A 19,312-nucleotide genomic window follows, 5' to 3' on the forward strand; every position below is an offset into this window, starting at 1 on the left:
CCTCCTGCTGGTGCCTCTGACTTCCTCCAGAGCTCCTTTGACATTCCACACAGACTGCAGGCCATTCAGCCCCCTTAGGATGTGTCTACTGTTCACTTTCAGCCCTTCAGCCTGCACTCACTTGCCCTCAGCTGGTTGTTAAGACAGTCCACAACTTTCCATCACAGGTCCCATGCCTTTCAGGGGCTCTTAGCTGGCCTTGCATAACGTCACCTAGTTCTCTCAAACCCTATCTAGCCCTCATAAACCCTCAGGCAACTTTAAGATAACAAAAACCCCTAACTAGTCGTCACCCGTCATGTGCTACTACTGAGTACCCCGAATCAACCTTTGAACAATCCCCATGGACCAACAGTCAACCATTACAAATGCTAAGCTGGAAGTAGCTCTCAATAACCCTGGTCCCACCATTAGTCTCACCCTATTAGAATTCAGACCTACTAATTTACCAGGCACATTCTCTCTTACCTCTTCTACTTGCCTTCCGACTTCCCGTAGACCCCCCTCATCGTGCTCAGCCCACCATTGTGTATCCTCTGCTAGCCTTCAGATGGCCAAATGTACATTTAGCAGGAGTGAGAAATCCGTACCTAACCCTGAAAAATACTTAGTTGGCCCGCACATTCCTAGCTCAGCCCTCACTAAACCTCAGCTGCCACTCATTACTCTTTGGCTGTGCTCAGAGAGCCTCTGTGCCAGCCTGTCAGCCACCATGGACCATGACACTTCTTTATTGGCTCTTGTGGGCAATCTTAACTAGCCCACAGAGTCACTTTCCCAACCCCATAAATCTTGCAACTACCTGTCAGCCCAATGTGCTCCAAGGCACCTGTATTCATTGTGCAGCTGAGCACTTTGCGAATTTGTAAATGCTAGGAGACCAGCTGTGCTTCAAAGCATAATGCAGACTTTAAGTTCTTCACTTTGAAGACTTTCCCACTCCTAGGGGCTTATTTACAAGCCCCTTGCTCCACCAGTACGTCACTTTTTCCCATACTAAAAGTGACGCAACGGCGGCACAAGGGGCTTGTTAGTGGACGGCTCCCTTCCCTCCACAGCTCTGCCTGGTAGCTGCTGCCCCGGTTGCTGCTGCTCACCTTCTGGTCAGGAGTTCGAGGCCTTCCTCCACATGCAGGCACCCGCCTGCACCTCAACCCTTCTGGTCTAGTGGTAGAGCGTCACTTCCAGTTGCTGGGCTGCCCTTGGTCTCTCTCTTTCAGCTTTTTTCTGCCTTTTTGATTCTGTTGCCGTTTCAAATTCTTTTTCTGTCCCTTTTTGCACGTTTCTTTTACTCTTTGCGCTTTGCTTTGCCACCCTTGCCTCTGCGATCTCCTGCAGCCTTTCCCTCCCCCATTGACTCTTTCTCTCTCCCTGTGCTTCCACCTCCCACCTGTCCCGACCTCTCCCGCACACTATTTAATGCTGGCCGCTGCACGGCGAAGTTGCAGTCCATTGACCTTAATAATGGACTGCTCCCTTCCCTGCACATCTCCGCCTGGTAGCTGCTGCCCCCGTTGCTGCTGCTCACCCTCTGGTCAGGAGTTCAAGGCCTTCCTCCACACGCAGGCTCCTGCCTGCACCTCAACACTTGTGGTCTAGTGGTAGAGCGTCACTGCCAGTTGCTGGGCTGCCCTTGGTCTCTCTCTTTCAGCTTTTTTCCGCCTATTTGATTCTGTTGCCTTTTCGGATTCTTTTTCTGTCTCTTTTTGCACTTTTCTTTTATTCTTTGCTCTTTGCCACCCTTGCCTCTCCGATCTCCTGCAGCCTTGCCCTCCTCCATTGACTCTTTCTCTCTCCCTGTGCTTCCACCTCCCACCTGTCCCGACCTCTCCCGCACACTATTTAATGCTGGCCGCTGCACGGCGAAGTTGCAGTCCATTGACCTTAATAATGGACTGCTCCCTTCCCTGCACATCTCCGCCTGGTAGCTGCTGCCCCCGTTGCTGCTGCTCACCCTCTGGTCAGGAGTTCAAGGCCTTCCTCCACACGCAGGCTCCTGCCTGCACCTCAACACTTGTGGTCTAGTGGTAGAGCGTCACTGCCAGTTGCTGGGCTGCCCTTGGTCTCTCTCTTTCAGCTTTTTTCCGCCTATTTGATTCTGTTGCCTTTTCGGATTCTTTTTCTGTCTCTTTTTGCACTTTTCTTTTATTCTCTGCTCTTTGCCACCCTTGCCTCTCCGATCTCCTGCAGCCTTGCCCTCCTCCATTGACTCTTTCTCTCTCCCTGTGCTTCCACCTCCCACCTGTCCCGACCTCTCCCGCACACTATTTAATGCTGGCCGCTGTGCGGCGAAGGTGCAGTTCATTGACCTTATTAATGGACTGCTCCCTTCCCTGCACATCTCCGCCTGGTAGCTGGTGCCCCCGTTGCTGTTGCCAACCCTCTCGTCAGGAGTTTGAGGCCCTCCTCCACCTGTAGGCTCCCGCCTGTGCCTCAACCCTGGTGGTCCAGTGGTAGAGCACCCCATCTCAGTTGTTGGGCTGTCCTCGGTCTCTCTCTTTCTGCTTTTCTCTGCCACCTTTTCTGATTCTTTTTCAGTTCCTTTGCTCTTTGCTTCACTGCCCTTGCCCCTGCGATCCCACATGACCCACCCCACTACAGTGACTCTTTCCAGCTCCCCACATATCCCGCCTCCCAGCTGTGCAGCCCCGTCCCACATAATACTTAACGGCGGCTGCTGCGTGGTGAAAGTGCAGTACACTTACCTTATTAGTAGACTGCTCCCTTCCCTGCACAGCTCCGCCTGGTAGCTGCTGCCCCATTGTTGCTGCTGACCCTCTGGTCAGGAGTTCTAGGCCCTCCTCCACCAACCAATGTCTCCCTGGTGGTCTAGTGGTAGAGTGTCACTGCTCTGTTGCGGGGTTGCCCCCATGACTCTCTCTTTCTGCTTTTTGCTGCCTTTTCTGATTCTTTTTCTGTCCCATTTTGTACTTGTTTTATCTCCTTGGCTTCTTTGCTTCGCCACCCTTGCCCCTACGATCCCCGCTACCCTGTTCCCCTCCAGTGGCTCGTTCCCGCTCCCCGCGTTTCCCATCTCCAAGCTGTCCAGCCCCCCTGGCACACTGCTTAATGGCGGCTGGTGTGCGGTGAAGGTGCAGTCCACTGACCTTATTAGTAGACTGCTCCCTTCCCTCCACAGCTGGTAGCTGCTGCCCCCGTTGCTGCTGCTCACCCTCTGGTCAGGAGTTTGAGGCCTTCCTCCACATGCAGGCTCCCTCCTGCACCTTAACCTTTGTGGTCTAGTGGTAGAGCATCACTGCCAGTTCCTGGGCTGCCTTGGTCTCTCTCTTTCAGCTTTTTTCCGCCTTTTTGATTCTGTTGTCTTTTCGGATTCTTTTTCTGTCTCTTTTTGCACTTTTCTTTTATTCTTTGCTCTTTGCTTTGCCACCCTTGCCTCTGCGATCTCCTGCAGCCTTGCCCTCCTCCATTGACTCTTTCTCTCTCCCTGTGCTTCCACCTCCCACCTGTCCCGACCTCTCCCGCACACTATTTAATGCTGGCCGCTGTGCGGCGAAGGTGCAGTTCATTAACCTTATTAATGGACTGCTCCCTTCCCTGCACATCTCCGCCTGGTAGCTGGTGCCCCCGTTGCTGTTGCCAACCCTCTCGTCAGGAGTTTGAGGCCCTCCTCCACCTGTAGGCTCCCGCCTGTGCCTCAACCCTGGTGGTCCAGTGGTAGAGCGCCCCATCTCAGTTGTTGGGCTGTCCTCGGTCTCTCTCTTTCTGCTTTTTTCTGCCACCTTTTCTGATTCTTTTTCTGTCCCTTTTTGCACTTTTTTTTTCTCCTTTGCTCTTTGCTTCACCACCCTGGCCACTCTGATACCCCTGGCCATGGCCCCCTCCAGTGACTCTTTCCCACCTCCCTGCGTTTCCCTCCTCCAAGCTGTCCAGCCCTCTACTGCACACTACTTATTGCTGGCCCCCGCGCGGCAAAGGTGCAGTATACTGACCTTATTAGTGGACTGCTCCCTTCCCTGCACTGCTCCGCCTGGTAGCTGCTGCCTCTGTTGCTGTTGCCGACCCTCTGGTTAGGAGTTTGAGGCCCTCCTCCAACTGCAGGCTCCCGCCTGCGCCTCATCCCAGTTGTCTTGTGGTAGAGTGTCACTGCTCTGCTGCTGGGCTTCGCTCTGTCTCTCTTTCTCTGCTTTTTGCTGCCTTTTTGATTCTCCTATCTTTTTCTGATTCTTTTCTGTCCCTTTTTGCACTTTTGGACTTTTCTTGTTTGCTCTTTGCTCCTTTGCTTTGCTGCCCTTGCCCTTGCCCCAGCCATCTCACGCTGCCCCACGCCCCTCCAGTGACTCTTTCCAGCTCCCCGCGTTTCCCACTTCCCAGCTGTCCAGCCCCCTGCACACTACTTAATGGCGGCCACTGTGAAGACGCTCCAAAGGCAAGCCTGTCTGTGCCTGTCCACAGCTAGACCACGACCAGAGCCACGGACACTAGTTCTCACACCTTCCACCGATATGGAGCCAGCACCCTCCTCGAACATCAATACAGGCCGCCACGCCGCCTGCCAACTTGTGTCTCTGAAGGACACCCAATGATCCTTCTCCTGCCAAAAGTGCAGCTACACCCTCACCCACCTCCATACTCCAGCTCCTTTTGCCGCCTAGCCAACCAACAGCGTACCTGACAGACTCAGCGGCATCCTCCTCAACATGCCATCCTTCCACAAACATTCCACAGAAATCTGGGACTTCTTTGACGCCATACCTCCTGACATCGCCTTCCTCATGGAAACTTGGACTAACCTCAGCTGTGGCCCAGACATCGCCACCGCCATCCCCTATGGCTACAAAATCACCCACAAGGACCGCATCGACTGACCAGGATGAGGCATTGTCATCGTCTACAAGAACACCCTCTACGTGATCACCCACTCGGACGACCCAATGACAACCATGGCACACCTCACCTACAGATCCAGAACAACCCTAACACCACCCTCCACAGCGTCCTCTTCTACAAGCCTCCGATCCTGCCATCCTTCACTGACACCATTGTCGACTTCATCACAACCCAGAACCTTGCATCCACCGATTCCATCCTACCCTGCGACCTTCACCTGGACAACCCCAGTGACCAAAACACTGCATCTCTTTTGGAGAACCTCACCAACATCAGACTCAAGCAGCTAGTCACCCCTCTGACCCACGCAGTGGGACACAAGCTTGACCCAGTCTTCTCGGCCAGCAGTAAAATCACCTACAGCGACACAACTGAACTCCTCCGGACTGGCCACCACTGTATTCACTACACCAACGTCCTCACGCCCCACCCCTTCGTAGCTGGAACATGGTCACTAAAGAACATCTAACTGCCTTGCCCAGCACCACCACACCGCCGACATCAGCAGACACTAACACCTCAGCACACAACTTCCACCGATGGATCTCCAACTGTTCCGACACTCTGGCACCCCTCAAGAAGAAACCTGGCAAGCAACACTCCAAAAAAAGCCAGTTGGTTCACTCACATCCTCCACGAGTCCAGACACTCCCATCTTCCACGAGTCCAGAACCACCTGGAGATGACTAGAGATTGAGAAACAACAATCCCCCGGAAACTGATGCAACTTTCAAAACTGCCATCACCGCACACCACTTCCTCCTCAAAACCACAAAGAAAAAGCCCTCCAAGACAGAATGAATGCCAGCGCACACAACAGCAAAGAACTCTTCGCCATTGTTAAGGAGTTTGCCAGGCCCAACAGGAAGACCACAGAGGTCCCACCCTCCCAATACCTCTACAACGTTACATTCTTCCACCACAATATCAAGCAGATCTATGACAAGTTTGAAGCCCAAGACCCTCTGACCATGCCCGACACCACTGCATGCAACTAAGCCACACCCCAACAGATCCTGCTCAACTGGGGTCCACTCACCACAGACAACACACTCAAGAAGACCATGAAGAGCATCCACTCCGGAGCCCCCTCACACCCTTGCCCATGTCACATCTTCCATAAAGCAACCACCTCCGTTGCCCTCGAGTTTCGCCGCACCATCAACTGCTCCATCAAGACCGCCACCATCCCTGACCACTGGAAACATGCCGAGATCAATAACCTGCTGAAGAAGCCACACGCCAACCTGACAGACCACAAGAACTTCAGACTAATTTCACTGCTCCCCTTCACACTGAAAGTCATTTAGAAGGCCATCATCGCCCATCTTTCAGAGTTTATCGAAGTGAATTACGTCCTGGATATCTTCCAATCTAACTTCTGAAGCAACCACAGCACTGAGACCGCACTCCTTGCGGCCACGGGCGACATCCGCTCCCTCCTCGACCAAGGCAAAACTGCGGCCCTCATCCTGCTGGACCTCTTGGCTGCCTACGATACCATCTCCCACCGCACCCTACTCATGAGACTCAACAACGCCGGCATCCACGACACGGCCCTGGACTGTATCCACTACTTCCTTATAGGCTAAACACAGTGAGTCAGACTACTTCCGTTCCCCCTCAGAACCCACAGAGATAAGCTGTGGAGTGCCCCAGGGCTCCCCCTGTGCCCCACCCTCTTCAACATCTATATGGGCCCCCTCGCTGCCATCGTCAGGAACCACGGACTCAACATAGTCTCCTTTGTGGATGACACCCAGCTGATCCTCTCCCTCACCAATGAACCCACAGCTGCCAGAATCAACTTCCACAGCAGGATGAAGCCCGTTTCCACATGGATGCAAGATAGTAACTCATCTCGGACAAGACCGCAGTACTCATCCTGGGACCCACGCTGTCATCTTGCGATGACTCCTAGTAGGCCACCTTATTGGGAACCCTCCCACCCCCATGGACCACGCACGTAACCTCGGCATCATACTGGACTCCTCGCTCACAATAAAACGCCAGATCAACGCTGTATCCTCCTCATGCTTCCACGCATTCCGCCTGCTCCGAAAGACATTCAGATGGATCCCCACAGAATCCAGAAAGACGGTCACTCACACTCTCATCACCAGCAGACTCAACTATGGCAAAGCACTCTGTGCTAGTGTCACCCAAAAAGTCCTCAGGAAACTACATAACATTCAAAATTCAGTAGCCAGACTAGTTCTCAACATAGCCAGACTGGTCCTCGGCATCCCCGCCACAGCCACATCACTGAACACCTTCGAGAACTCCACTGGCTCCCACTCAACAAAAGAATCACTTTCAAGCTCTGCACACAAGCCTACAAAGCTCTCCATGACGCAGAACCAGCATAACTGAACCACCACCTCTCATTCACATAACCACCAGACACTTTCGTTCCACCCAACTGTCCCTGACCACCCTCCCCCAGATCCACAAGGCCAGAGATCCTTCTCCCACCTTGCTGCCAAGGCCTAGAACACACTGCCTCTCCACCTCCAGCAATCCCCGTTTCTAACCCAATTCAGGAAGAATCTCAAGGCCTGGCTCTTTGACTGAACCCCTTAGTGACGATAGGTGGTGCTTTGTTTGGTGTAATTCTTTTTCCACCAGCAAATCTTTGTTGATTACAAATTCTATTTTGTACATGTCTTTAGGAATGCTATAATTGTTCATTTGTCCTGCTGAAGACCTCATGGCTATCGAGATAAGGGGTCGAAATGCCAACGAAATCCACTGTTGGTTGATGTTAGGGGACTCTCAAGTACAGTGTAGATCATGTATATGAGGTCTGTACTTGTAGAAATGCATCAATTCTCAACAGTGGTTATTCCATTGTAAAGAATTCAAGAACACCTGTGTTTCAGTTTTTTGTCATTAATCACTTGCACCTCGTTGCTTTCTTTGGAGCACCTTTCATGTTTACAAGTTAGTAAAAAGTATGGAATTACCATACAACAAATGGCATATGCAATCTTTCCTTGTTAAAAAATTGCCAAGGGATCATAGGCTGTAAGCTCTCGCCAAAGAAGCCTTGTTTTTGTACTTTTGATATATTGCCTAGGTTCCAAAGGTTATAGGGTGACCCCTTTTTCTGTTCATGAAATGAGGCTTAAACAGAACATTTCAGAGGCATATCGATAACAGTAATGCATGTTTTGCCCCACAAGAATGGCAGAGAGTAGTAGATTTGCAAACTATGAAAGTTTATTAACAAATTAGCAAAATAAAGACCCTGTTCCCTTGATGGAAAACTGTCTAAAGCTAATCTGTAGTTTAAGAAGGTAATTTTTGAGTAGGGGTGGGTGGAATATTTCGTTTCACCCACAAATTGGTGGAATTTTGGCTTGTTTGCATTAGTCGGGTAATGCGGAGTTCTGGCCAAATTCTGCCAATTGCAGTGTGGCGTAATTTTTTCTCCCAAACCCCTCCGGGAAGGTAAGTTGGTGAGCGAGATTTGTTGTCCCCTAGTGCAATTTTCAGTTGTTGGTAGGACATCTAGTAAGATTCATCGAAAGGGGCAGCAAAATCAACTCGAGTAGCTGTGCCATCTAGAGCGCCACGCAATGCCGTTCTCGCTGATTTTTCAGCACGGAAGATGCCATTGACAGTACATCACGGTGATCAGCGCAACATGCCTATTTCCGCCCTTTGGCTGAACTCCACAGAATCTCGCAGAGTTTTTATGTAACTCTAACGAATTTCGCTGTATCAAATTTCACAAGTTCCAACTGTCCCTAGTTTTAAGCAGCTACCAAATAAAGGTTCCATTCAAGGAGAAGAGAAAAAGGTTTGCTCAAGAGATACGTTAATGAGCTCGAATTAGAGATGCATGGGATCTCAAGAGTCCCAAAGTGACATCGGCCCTCTAAGGTTAATAGGAGCAAGTCTAACTATCTAACTCAAAAATGCACAAAAAAATCATTAAATTCAGCCAGAAGGACACTCCTATGCTTCCCACTGAGAAGAAACCAATCAAACTAAACATTTATATATTGCTCAGCATTGGCCTTTACTCATGAGTCATACAATAGAAGGTTTTCAGCTCTGTGACCTTCATAGGTATTGTACAAGGGAGTTCTAAAGAAGTGCCACACGGAGTCCTTATACTTAGAACTAGAATGAAGATTTTAATGTTCCTGGTGATACAAAAAAGTAAGAATCCTTAATTAAGACAGGCCATTAGTGACTAGGTCTTGCCTTCCACCACAGATATAGGCAAACAGATACAGATATAACAATCCTTTTACTGCATTAAGCAGTATTATTCACACAAAAGATTGAAAAAGACATTGGTGGGGAAATTTCCCTCCGAACTATCTCTATGTAATGTCTTCAGGTCCAATCTAGGTTGCTCCTTACCATGAGTAATGTTAGGTTTAGGGTAACTTCCTCTACAGGATAATTCAAATCTATGAATAAATAGATCACAAAGATAATAGAAGAAGTGATTGATACGATGACCAGTGTTGCTCTACATCGGTTAAGTGAAAGAATCACTATGCTCTCTTCAAATCAGAAGAGAAAAATGCAAAGCGTAAAAATAACATAGAATGAACAATTCGACTCATTGCCTCCACTTGAGAAAATCTGCAAAACTGTTGATAAATTCACAATGAATATCAGAATCAGTTAATTCATAGTTAACCCCTAACCCTATGTTAATCTTCTTCTAAAATGGCATCCCTAGTTTTCTACAAAAGTCTCGGACATAGGAAGTTTTACAGAGTTCATTGTAAAGGTTCAAGCATCTAGAAATGCAAGTTGATTTCAGATCAGTCAAAAATCATTCAAACTTTATTTTGGCAGCTTTTAATCATGGAGCATTTTTATAAAAATAAACAGTTTGTTGATTCTCAGTCTCATGTGCCCTTACATGTGTCAGTACAGTAGGTCCATATAGTGGCAGAATATCTTCAACAAGGCACCTGTGTTCTTCTTGATCTTCGGACTACCTACTGTTCACTTTCAACGTCTCTTTGCTCACTTGTCTCAGTCATTTCATTGTAGGTGTCCAAGATGCATTCTTAAGACTCAGAAACTTTCTCACTCTTCCTTAGCCACTTTTCTATTTTGGGCCCCCTCTGATTGAACTGCTTGTACCTTCCTCAGGCTCAGATCTGTGCTTACAGTTCTGTAATCTTGGTTCCCTGCAGTTACTCAGCTCATTCACCATAGGTCTCGGTACTCATCTTGGGTTGGCTTTAAGGCACTGGTGCACACTCTTCTTCTCCCTCTGAGCATGTTGATTCCACTGGAGCTTAATTATGCAAGTCAGTTGTGGTCGTAACCATTTATTCTCTGGCTGATCTCACTCTCCTAGTGCATGAGGCATGAATCCAGTTTGTAAGGCCTCCACATTTAACAACAGTATTCATCACCAGAATTATCTGGTAGGGGCCACGCTGCTGAGAATCCAGGCACAACTTCCTCACCTGCTTCTTTACTAAACCCCAGTCAAAAGGGCTGAGGCTATGGCTCTGTTCTTGTCTTGAAACAGGAGTGACCAACTCAACCTGGTTTAAGACAGAATGCCCCCACATCACCCGGGCCTTAGCAATAGTCAAGCACCATATCATCTGTAATATTTACAAGTACAGTTGCAGGCACAATGGGAAGTCTCATGCCTCTTCCCAGAGAATTTCATGATGGGACACTCCTATTCTCTGAGCCGGTTATGCTTCTCAGACTTATCATCTCCAATAGAAGGGCATTGTGTCACTACAAAGATGTGGATGCACACATTTTATCAATAGGATTTTCAGCATGCAGTTTATCTGCTCCACTAGGCATGAAGCCTCAGATCTGTAACTACAATGGAACATCTTGCAAAGCTTCACACATCTTATTCTTGAAGGGACTACCATGGTCTGGTGCAAATGAAACTGGAATGTTGAAACAAGGGACCAATTCCTTCTGCAATAGCTTGGCCATAGTAAGACAGGCATTTATCCTACTGGAGTAAGACTGTGGTTTCTCCTAATGGGGTATGTCTCCACCCTTTGGGAAAAGAGACAAACCACCACCAGATTATATTAGAGCCCATTACATATGGGCAACTCAACAAAGTCAAGTTGCATGAGATTGAAAGGAGCACCTGATCTCTCTATCTGGCTTGTGAGAACCACAGCTCGCTGTTATGCATTTAACTGTTGACATGTGACTCAGTGGTAACATAGATCCACTGCAATACCGTAGAACTGTGGATTAAACCATTGTTTTCTAAAGAGATGGTTCATTGTTTCTCGACCTATGCGGTTGGCACCATGAAAATGTTGGGCCATAGGGAGCAACATTTTCGTACACCATGCTCTGACCCACCTCTCCTGTACACACTCTCACGCTTCTTCTTGCAAGGTGTTAATCTCTTCCCATGTTTCATCAACAAGTTCATGGAAGTGTAACTTTCTGATTCTTTCGAAAAGTATCCATTGAAGGTGTGAGACCGAAGAGCACAGTGTCTAGCTATTTCATTGGCATTCCGATTGCCAGCAGTCACAAAATCCCTTCTGATCTTGTGTGCTGCACAGTTCACCACAGCCACATCAGCAGGCAGTTGAAATATCTCAAGTAAGTTAATAACGTGGTCTCTGCTTCAGATGGGAGAGCCAGACAAGGTCATGAAACCTCTTGGGGACCACAATTGCACTAAATCGTGGACCACGCCAAACCGATATTGGCTACCAGTGTAGAAGGTGACTCATAAATTGTCAGAGACACAGCAAACTCTAGTAAGAGCAATCAGTTCACCCACCTGCGCATTTATCACATTTGGTAAACAGGAGGGTTCCTCTACACCTTCTAAGGTGCAAACAGCATAGGCTCCTTTTAAACTCCCTCTTTCATCTCTTAAGCAAGAGCTGTCCACGATAACATATAATCTGACTCTTTCAGAGGGGCATCTGAAATGCCTGGTCTTGGCTTGGTACACAGTTCTGTCACATCAAGGCAGTAATGGTCTTTCCCATCATCATCAGTAGCAGGTATAGGTAATAGTGTGGCAGGGTTAAGACAGGGGCACCTCTACAGACTGATGTTCTCCACAGCAAAGATAACCTGCTTGTTATCTGGCAACTCGGTTGTTGGTCATGTGTTGGGTTGGAGAATTAATGGGGAGAATTTTAATAAAGAGAGTAAACCATAACAATTCCCTCACATTGCTGAATTCTGACACTAACTGCAGCTACTGTCTTTAGGAAGCCCAGGAACTCTGGGGCTACTGGGTCAAGAGTGGCTGAGAAGTAATAGGTCATTAGAAGTTACTGTGAGTCTGCTTTAGTCCTAATAGAGAGCACCCATACCTCTCAGAGCAATATAAATTTAAAGGTTTCACATAATCAGGCATTCTTAGGGCGGGGCATGGCAAATACTTTCTCTCAGCTTGAGTAAGGCATTCCTGCCTTCGTTGGCCCATAGTAATTGATCAGGCACATCATTGTGTGTAAGTCTCTATAGAGGCTATGCAACTAGTAAAAAATGGTGAATGCACTGTAGCCCACAATTTCCAAAGGCATCCTGACTACCCTCTGCATCTTGGGAAGGTTCATTTTCGATATGACAGAAATTATCTCTTGAGGCACCATTCACCCTTCTATCCCAGTATTATGTCCTAGGCAGGCCTTGGCGGAACTCACGTATTTCAGGCAATCACGCACAGTTAAAAAGGCAGAAAATGCATGTCATGCTGCTTGCACTTCAATGTTAGCTTCGGTAGTGAGTTCAGAGGTGAAAAATTAGCAGAAATGGCACCATAATATCTTTTAGTTGATTTTATTGCTGCTCAAGTAGAAAATCTATGAGGTAAGCGGCCTTTGCGACAGCACAAGTTCTGAACCTCCTAGCAACCGAAAATCACACTAGAGAATGCCAAATCTCGCTCGTTCTCACCAGCTCGCATTCAGAAGCCCAGCGTTGTTCCTCTTGTCATCATGTTGCTCAAACGGGAAAAAAGTTAACCATGCGGCGATTGCCGGAATTTGGCGGGAACTCCATGTTACAAAAGTAATGAGGAGTCACCAAAATTCCCTAAGTCTGCTTGCGAATCAAAATTCCACACAGGCCTAGTCCTAGGTATAGAACTTCTTTTTGCCAATACTGCAAATTGGTTGGGCTCACTTATGTCTGGTTTCAACCAGATGACAGGGCAACATTATCTGGTCTGCATGCTTATTGGGTTGCCTGTGCCACCAATAGGTCATGGCTATCCAGACAAGAACTGTGGTGCAAAGCAACTGCAAGGTCTCCAGATTCTTTGTCAGAATCAGATTGAAGATTGAGGAGCTTTCCGTATATCCTTGAGGAACTCAGCACCATGCCAGAACATTATTTTGGAACTGGAACACAAAGAGTGACTGACTGTTCTCGGTATGGAAAAAAATGCTTTGCACAGGTCGATGACTACGAACCATCCAGCATCACAAAGTAGCTGTAAAAATTTCATGGCAAAATCAGTACCACAGGACAACATGGGACAATAATATTATTGATCTTTCCTAGGTCCTGCATGACTCACCATTTTGTATATGGTTTCTGCAGGCCCATAACCCGGAAATTACAGGGACTTCCTAGGATTTCTTTTAAGAATGCTTTTGTTTAATGAAGTCTCAGTTACAGGATTAATTCCCGCTACTGCTTCTGGGAAGAGGTTGTACTAGGGAGTTTGAGGATTCTTCCCAATCAGTTTTATCGTTATCCTGACAGACTCAACACATTTGATAAGGGCAATGACTTCGCATATATAATGTCAGACTTCCTCCTTCACGGAGTCCTTTAGGTCAGTGGGTAAACCTTCTTTTGTCAAAACAAGGAACACCCCAGTGGCTGGCTTTTGAGTGCTCAGTTTAAATTCTGTATCCTCAAAGCGTGTTTGAAGCTCAACACCATCCAGTGTACAGTAAATTATGCAATTCACTTACACAAACCTGATACCCGATAAGTTGACTGGGCTCGAATGCCATATTTAGAAAGCTGGCTCTGTTTATACTACACCAAAGTGAGGTATAGTGTGCACAGAGTCCAGGGAGTCCCCAGAGGAATAGCAGAAGCTAAATTAGGTAAAGTACTGCTAACAGCTTGTAGTGAAGGCAGGGCCTTGCGTGCACACATTGCCATGTTAGCCTAAGCTTATTAGACGTTTAAACGCCATGTTGCCATTTTGCAGCTTTTGCACACAACACTGCATGTAACTGTTGTTGTAAGTTAGACTGCTTAAATTCCTTCACATGAGAAAGGCTTGTTTTCAACATCCCCAGACTTACATCGTGACCTCAGTCTGTACAGTGTGTGCAGAAGCCTCCAAGGTTACCATAACAATGTAAGCTGTTATTCGGGCTGATTGGCCCACGCTCTAGACACAACATGCACACAGCTGCAGTGAATGAAATTCTAGCGCCTTTAATATTGCACTGCATGCATGATTAGGGCACTTGGAGAAAATCCTTTTCCAGAGAGAAAGCTTTGCTGATCCTGATGTGATTCACTTCTGCTAATCTTGGAGGTATGGGGTTTCCCTTTCAAGCCTAAGAGACCTTCTATTATTATTATAAAACCTAGGGGCATATTAGCAACATCTTGCGAAAATTATCGCAAACCACGCTTAGCGAAATTTTTTTATCGCCTCCTATTGCTGGATTTTATCGCAGAGATAAAGCAGTATTACCAACGTTTATCTCCATGGCGATAAAAAAATACAGTTATAGCGGCAAATCCCATCTATAAAGTGAGATTTCCAGCGATAAAAATCCAATCGCTAAGGAAAATCTCGCTAATAGGCAGGTGGGGACTTAGCTATAAAATCCACCTCCCATTGACTAACATGGCTAAGTCAGGTTTTTACCAGGTGTAAAATCCTGGTGCTAATCGCGGTTAGCGCACGTTTGTTTATCGCGTTGCGGGTATTGCTAATAGGGGATAGCTGTGTTAGCGACTGCTTTCGGTCGTTACCAGTTTGGGTACGGTCACTTTGCATATCATTAGCGATAAATATCGCTGACATGCAAAGCGGGCCCCAAACCGGTCGCTGTTGCTAACTGCTGTTAGCGACAACTTGGTATTTGGACGATAAAAAAAATCGCTGCTTTATCGGCAAAAGTGCCGCTAAAGCGGCGATAATGTCCTTGCTAATATGCCCTCTAGTTCCTAGCTGGGGAGGGTGGTACACAAGGCACTATAGGACCTGTTTCCACTATCATTATACTATGATTTCCCACTTTGTGTTTTATGGAATTGTAACAATGCTGATCGTATTATTTTTAATCATATGCCTGCTTATGTTAGCAAAAATACTGCATCTTAGAGCACACCGTTAAAATAAACATTTTAAACTTTTCTGTGTCTCTATTTACTCACGTTGTGGACTGGTATGAGAATGACAAACGAAAGAGTGCTCTTGATTCCCAACATTCCTGAGAGTAACCTAAGTCGTATGTTCTGGGTTGTCTGTTCATTGGTAGCTTCGCTATAGGACGGAGAGCTAATGAGACACTGATGCTAGTCGGTTAGGGGTTCTAGGTACTGAGGTGAGTTTTGTGGTACACCACGATTCACTGAGGTCCCGGCTCTCTGTGCACAGTTCTGTGTATGAGCAGAATCCCCGCAACAAGCTCTCTTTCTGGTAGTGTGGACGAGTAGTTAGGCTTATCTAGAGGGTGTGTTAAGCATGTATTGTATTCACTCAATTAAGACTGCTACACACAATCAGAGACTGAATCCAGACCAATTGGGTAAGTATTAAAAAAAGGATTACTTGTACTTTATTTCTAGAACCAAGCAGGACTTGGTAGAGGTAGGTAAAATATACTTTCAATTGTAAAGATTTACATAGAAATACAATTGAGAATATATTTTCAGTTCTTATAGTTTTGTATCACTCTAAAATGCAGTTTGAATTACACAGTAATTACTTTCAGGTTACATTGTAGTTACATTTAGATTCCTTGGAGTACTAGGGTGGTATGCCTAGATACCACACCTTAGGATCTCACAATACAAGGTAAGTAAGACTTTGTATATTATGCAGTTTTGTTCTCTTTTCTCCATACAAACATCAGTTCAGCACAGAACATTTTTGGCCCAAAATCTCTTAACATAGGTTACTATCAACGAAAAAGTGTTAACGGTTTCTCATGGTCTAGATGGCCACTCAAGTTGCACCACCATCGGCACTGGGAGTGCCAGGTCCATAGTGCAGGGGCCCAGTGTTAGCCAATGGGGCTAAAGGGGGCCTTCAGTTAGGGACTGCTTACGAGCAGGCCAGTCGGGTGTGGGAGCATTGCTCCTGGGGTTAAGGTCAGCACTGCAGGAGCCAACAACCAGCACAGGAGCTGCACTACCAGCGGCACTGGGTGCTGGGTGCAAAACGGGGACCCTGTGATTTTCAATGGATACCGTCAGTGCCATGAAGTTGCTCCAGACTCGGGCAGGGAGACTTCCAGAAGGTGACCACCGGTTGGAGAGATAAGTTGGTTTATTGGGGATGCCTGGACACTGTCGGTTGGGCCACGCAAGGCTGTGGCGCATCAGGTGCAGCGGTGTTTTCTGGAGTTGGGTTTTGTCATCAGCTCCAGTCCTTCAGGTTGAGGCTGCAGGCATTGTCTCGAAGCTTGAGGGAGGTCAGGGATCATCTACATCCCAGGTTAGGATTGCTGGGTAGACCTCCTTGTGGTGTTGGGCCACTCTGGCTGTGGGCGACGGGTGTAGAGTGGTGCAGAATCGCAGAGTTACCAGAATACGTATTCTGTGGGTGAGTCTTGGCTTGAGCAAATCCAGTGCTCACTGGAGACAGGGTCTGTAAGATGATTGTAGGGCAAGTCCTCTGGGCTCTGGGGGTTGCTGGCTGCTGCACTCACCAGGGTTATTGCTGTAAGCAGATTGTAGACGGAACAGGTCGGTAGGGCTGAGCCAAATCCGTTGGTGTCCTCTTCTTCTTCCTGGCTCAGCATGGCTCTTCAGGCCTCTTCTTTCTTCCTCAAATATAAGGCGTTAAAAGGGTGATCAAGTTGGGACCAATGGGGCCCTTTCTTGGGGTGGATATACCCCCTATCATGCCTTCCACCAGTGGTAGGGGGCATGAACCTCTCCCTAAATGACTGAGTCACCCCATCTTCAAGATGAGACTGAGATGTGTGCTTCACCGAATCACTGACATATTATCAAAAGTCAAAAAATCGATATACAAATATATCGAGTTCAAAATATCGATAACTAAAATATCGATGTTCCATACTTATTTATAAAAATACAATAATATTGATAAGACAATTTCGTAATGCAAAAATATCGACAAAACAAAAATCACAAACACAAATATCGTAATACAAAATATCAAAGGTTATAAATAAATATAAGACATGTCCAAAATATCGAAAACAAAAATATAGACATCAATATTATCGTCATTAACGCCTTAACCGCGGTGGTTTTTCTGCCGTGGGTGATCGAAAGGTTGGCCGACGGGAGCACGCTAGGGGTTAAAAAATATCGACAACTCTAAAACACATTTAAACTACTATTTTCAACACTATAATTGTAATTAATAACCTATATACACATATCACATTAAAGATAGATACAAACATACCTAACAAAATTAATACAACATAAAATAAAAAAAAATAACTACAAAAATGAAAATATTTAGAAACAAATATAATCAACATCTTCAATAGTGAAAATATATATTATACCTTTTTTAAACAAAATACATTCTGAATCTCCTTCCTCAAATAATAAAAATAAATGTTCTCTACTTTGCCAATTTACATACAAATAAAACAATACGAAACTAAAATAAAATCAAATAAACCAATAGAAACACTGAAAAAGAAAATTGACCAATGACATACAACAACTAATTAAATACTCACTATATAAAGAACTCAACTGAAAACTATTACAACTTCAACCAAAAATTCAGGAAAGAGAAACTCTGCCGGATTTCCAGCACTCTCAAAGACTCCTCTAAAATAAGGTCTACTACAAACAACAAAAAGTAAGTAAATAAGCATTTCTAAATAAACTGTCAAGTTAAAGTGTAACCTAGATTTAAATTCATTACTAAAAATATTAACTTATATATTTTATCTCTTTATATTTCCACAACAGATATAATTAAAAAAACAAGAATAACATTTTCAACTTGCAAAAACAGCTAACTGCAAATGTAAGTATACTTTAAAAATATTTTATTTAATCTAACTAAAAGAGAACTAAACACCTAAAATATCCTGCCCATCATAACAATTCCATTTAGACTTTTAACTCTTGTAAAAAACGTTTATAAAATAAATATAAAACATTAATGATAGTACACTTCGTCTTAAAAAATGCCACCACCACATATAAATGATAAACATAGAATAAAATATACTTTACTTTCTTTCCACAGACTACTTAAAAAAGAACAGCATTCACCGGACAAGGAAACATCTACATTCAACTTCAACTAAATAATAGTTGGTAAGTATATAATACAACTGCATTTGTTATTATTCATGCATTATGTATAACATAGTTTTACATACAGGGGCCGATTCCGATCCTGGAAAAACACTGTACAAATCGTGGTATGGAGCGTTTTCCCCATACAACTCATACTTGTAAGGAGACCCCTACAACCTAGGAAGTACGATCCGTACAAATAGACGCACTCCATACAAATTGTAAAAAAGACCATACAACTCGTATATACAAGCGATTCCGATTTGGATTGCTCTGTACACGAAGTTCCCATGTATTCCCGGCAGCAGTTTACAACCCGGCAAGTACGATTCGTACAAACGGCACTCCATACAGCTCTTTTTTTACAAGAGCCAAAAAGTGCCGGAAATACCTTGTACGCCCCGAAAACAGTACGAGACAAAAAAGCTTAGTCGAAAAACTTGAAATAGAAACATAAACATTCCCATCCACACAAAGGTACAAATAATACACTTTAAAACACCATTACATACATAATTAACACAATATTAAAGTAAATAAATACAAACACAAATATTCTAACTAGGCTGGAAATCCAAAATACAACAATAAAAATTAATACCTAAATAAACACCTACATACACTATAACTTCCAAAACGTAACTCCACACACCCTAAACACAACACTACTGCCTTCAAAACACACTTAAAATAGCTAAATTTAAAAGAAAATGGCTCTTACCTTCTCAGACGCGCAACAGCACCCAACTGCGAGCTTCTTTCTTCCCAAATAACCCAAAAAGACAACGAGCGGTTACTAAATTAAATGCCCAAATAAAGATCTCAACAATAAAAATGTTAAATAAATGACTAAACAATTTATTTAACATTAAATAATAATTAAAAAACTTAAATTTACCTTATGATAAATTATTTAAAATTGTACCTTATATTTTAAAAAAATATTGTATTTTTTTCATGTACTGTGAAATTATAATGAATATTATGACATAATAATATTTAATATTACAAT

Source organism: Lissotriton helveticus, chromosome 3_2 (assembly GCF_964261635.1).
Source record: "Lissotriton helveticus chromosome 3_2, aLisHel1.1, whole genome shotgun sequence".
Lineage (NCBI taxonomy): Eukaryota > Metazoa > Chordata > Amphibia > Caudata > Salamandridae > Lissotriton > Lissotriton helveticus.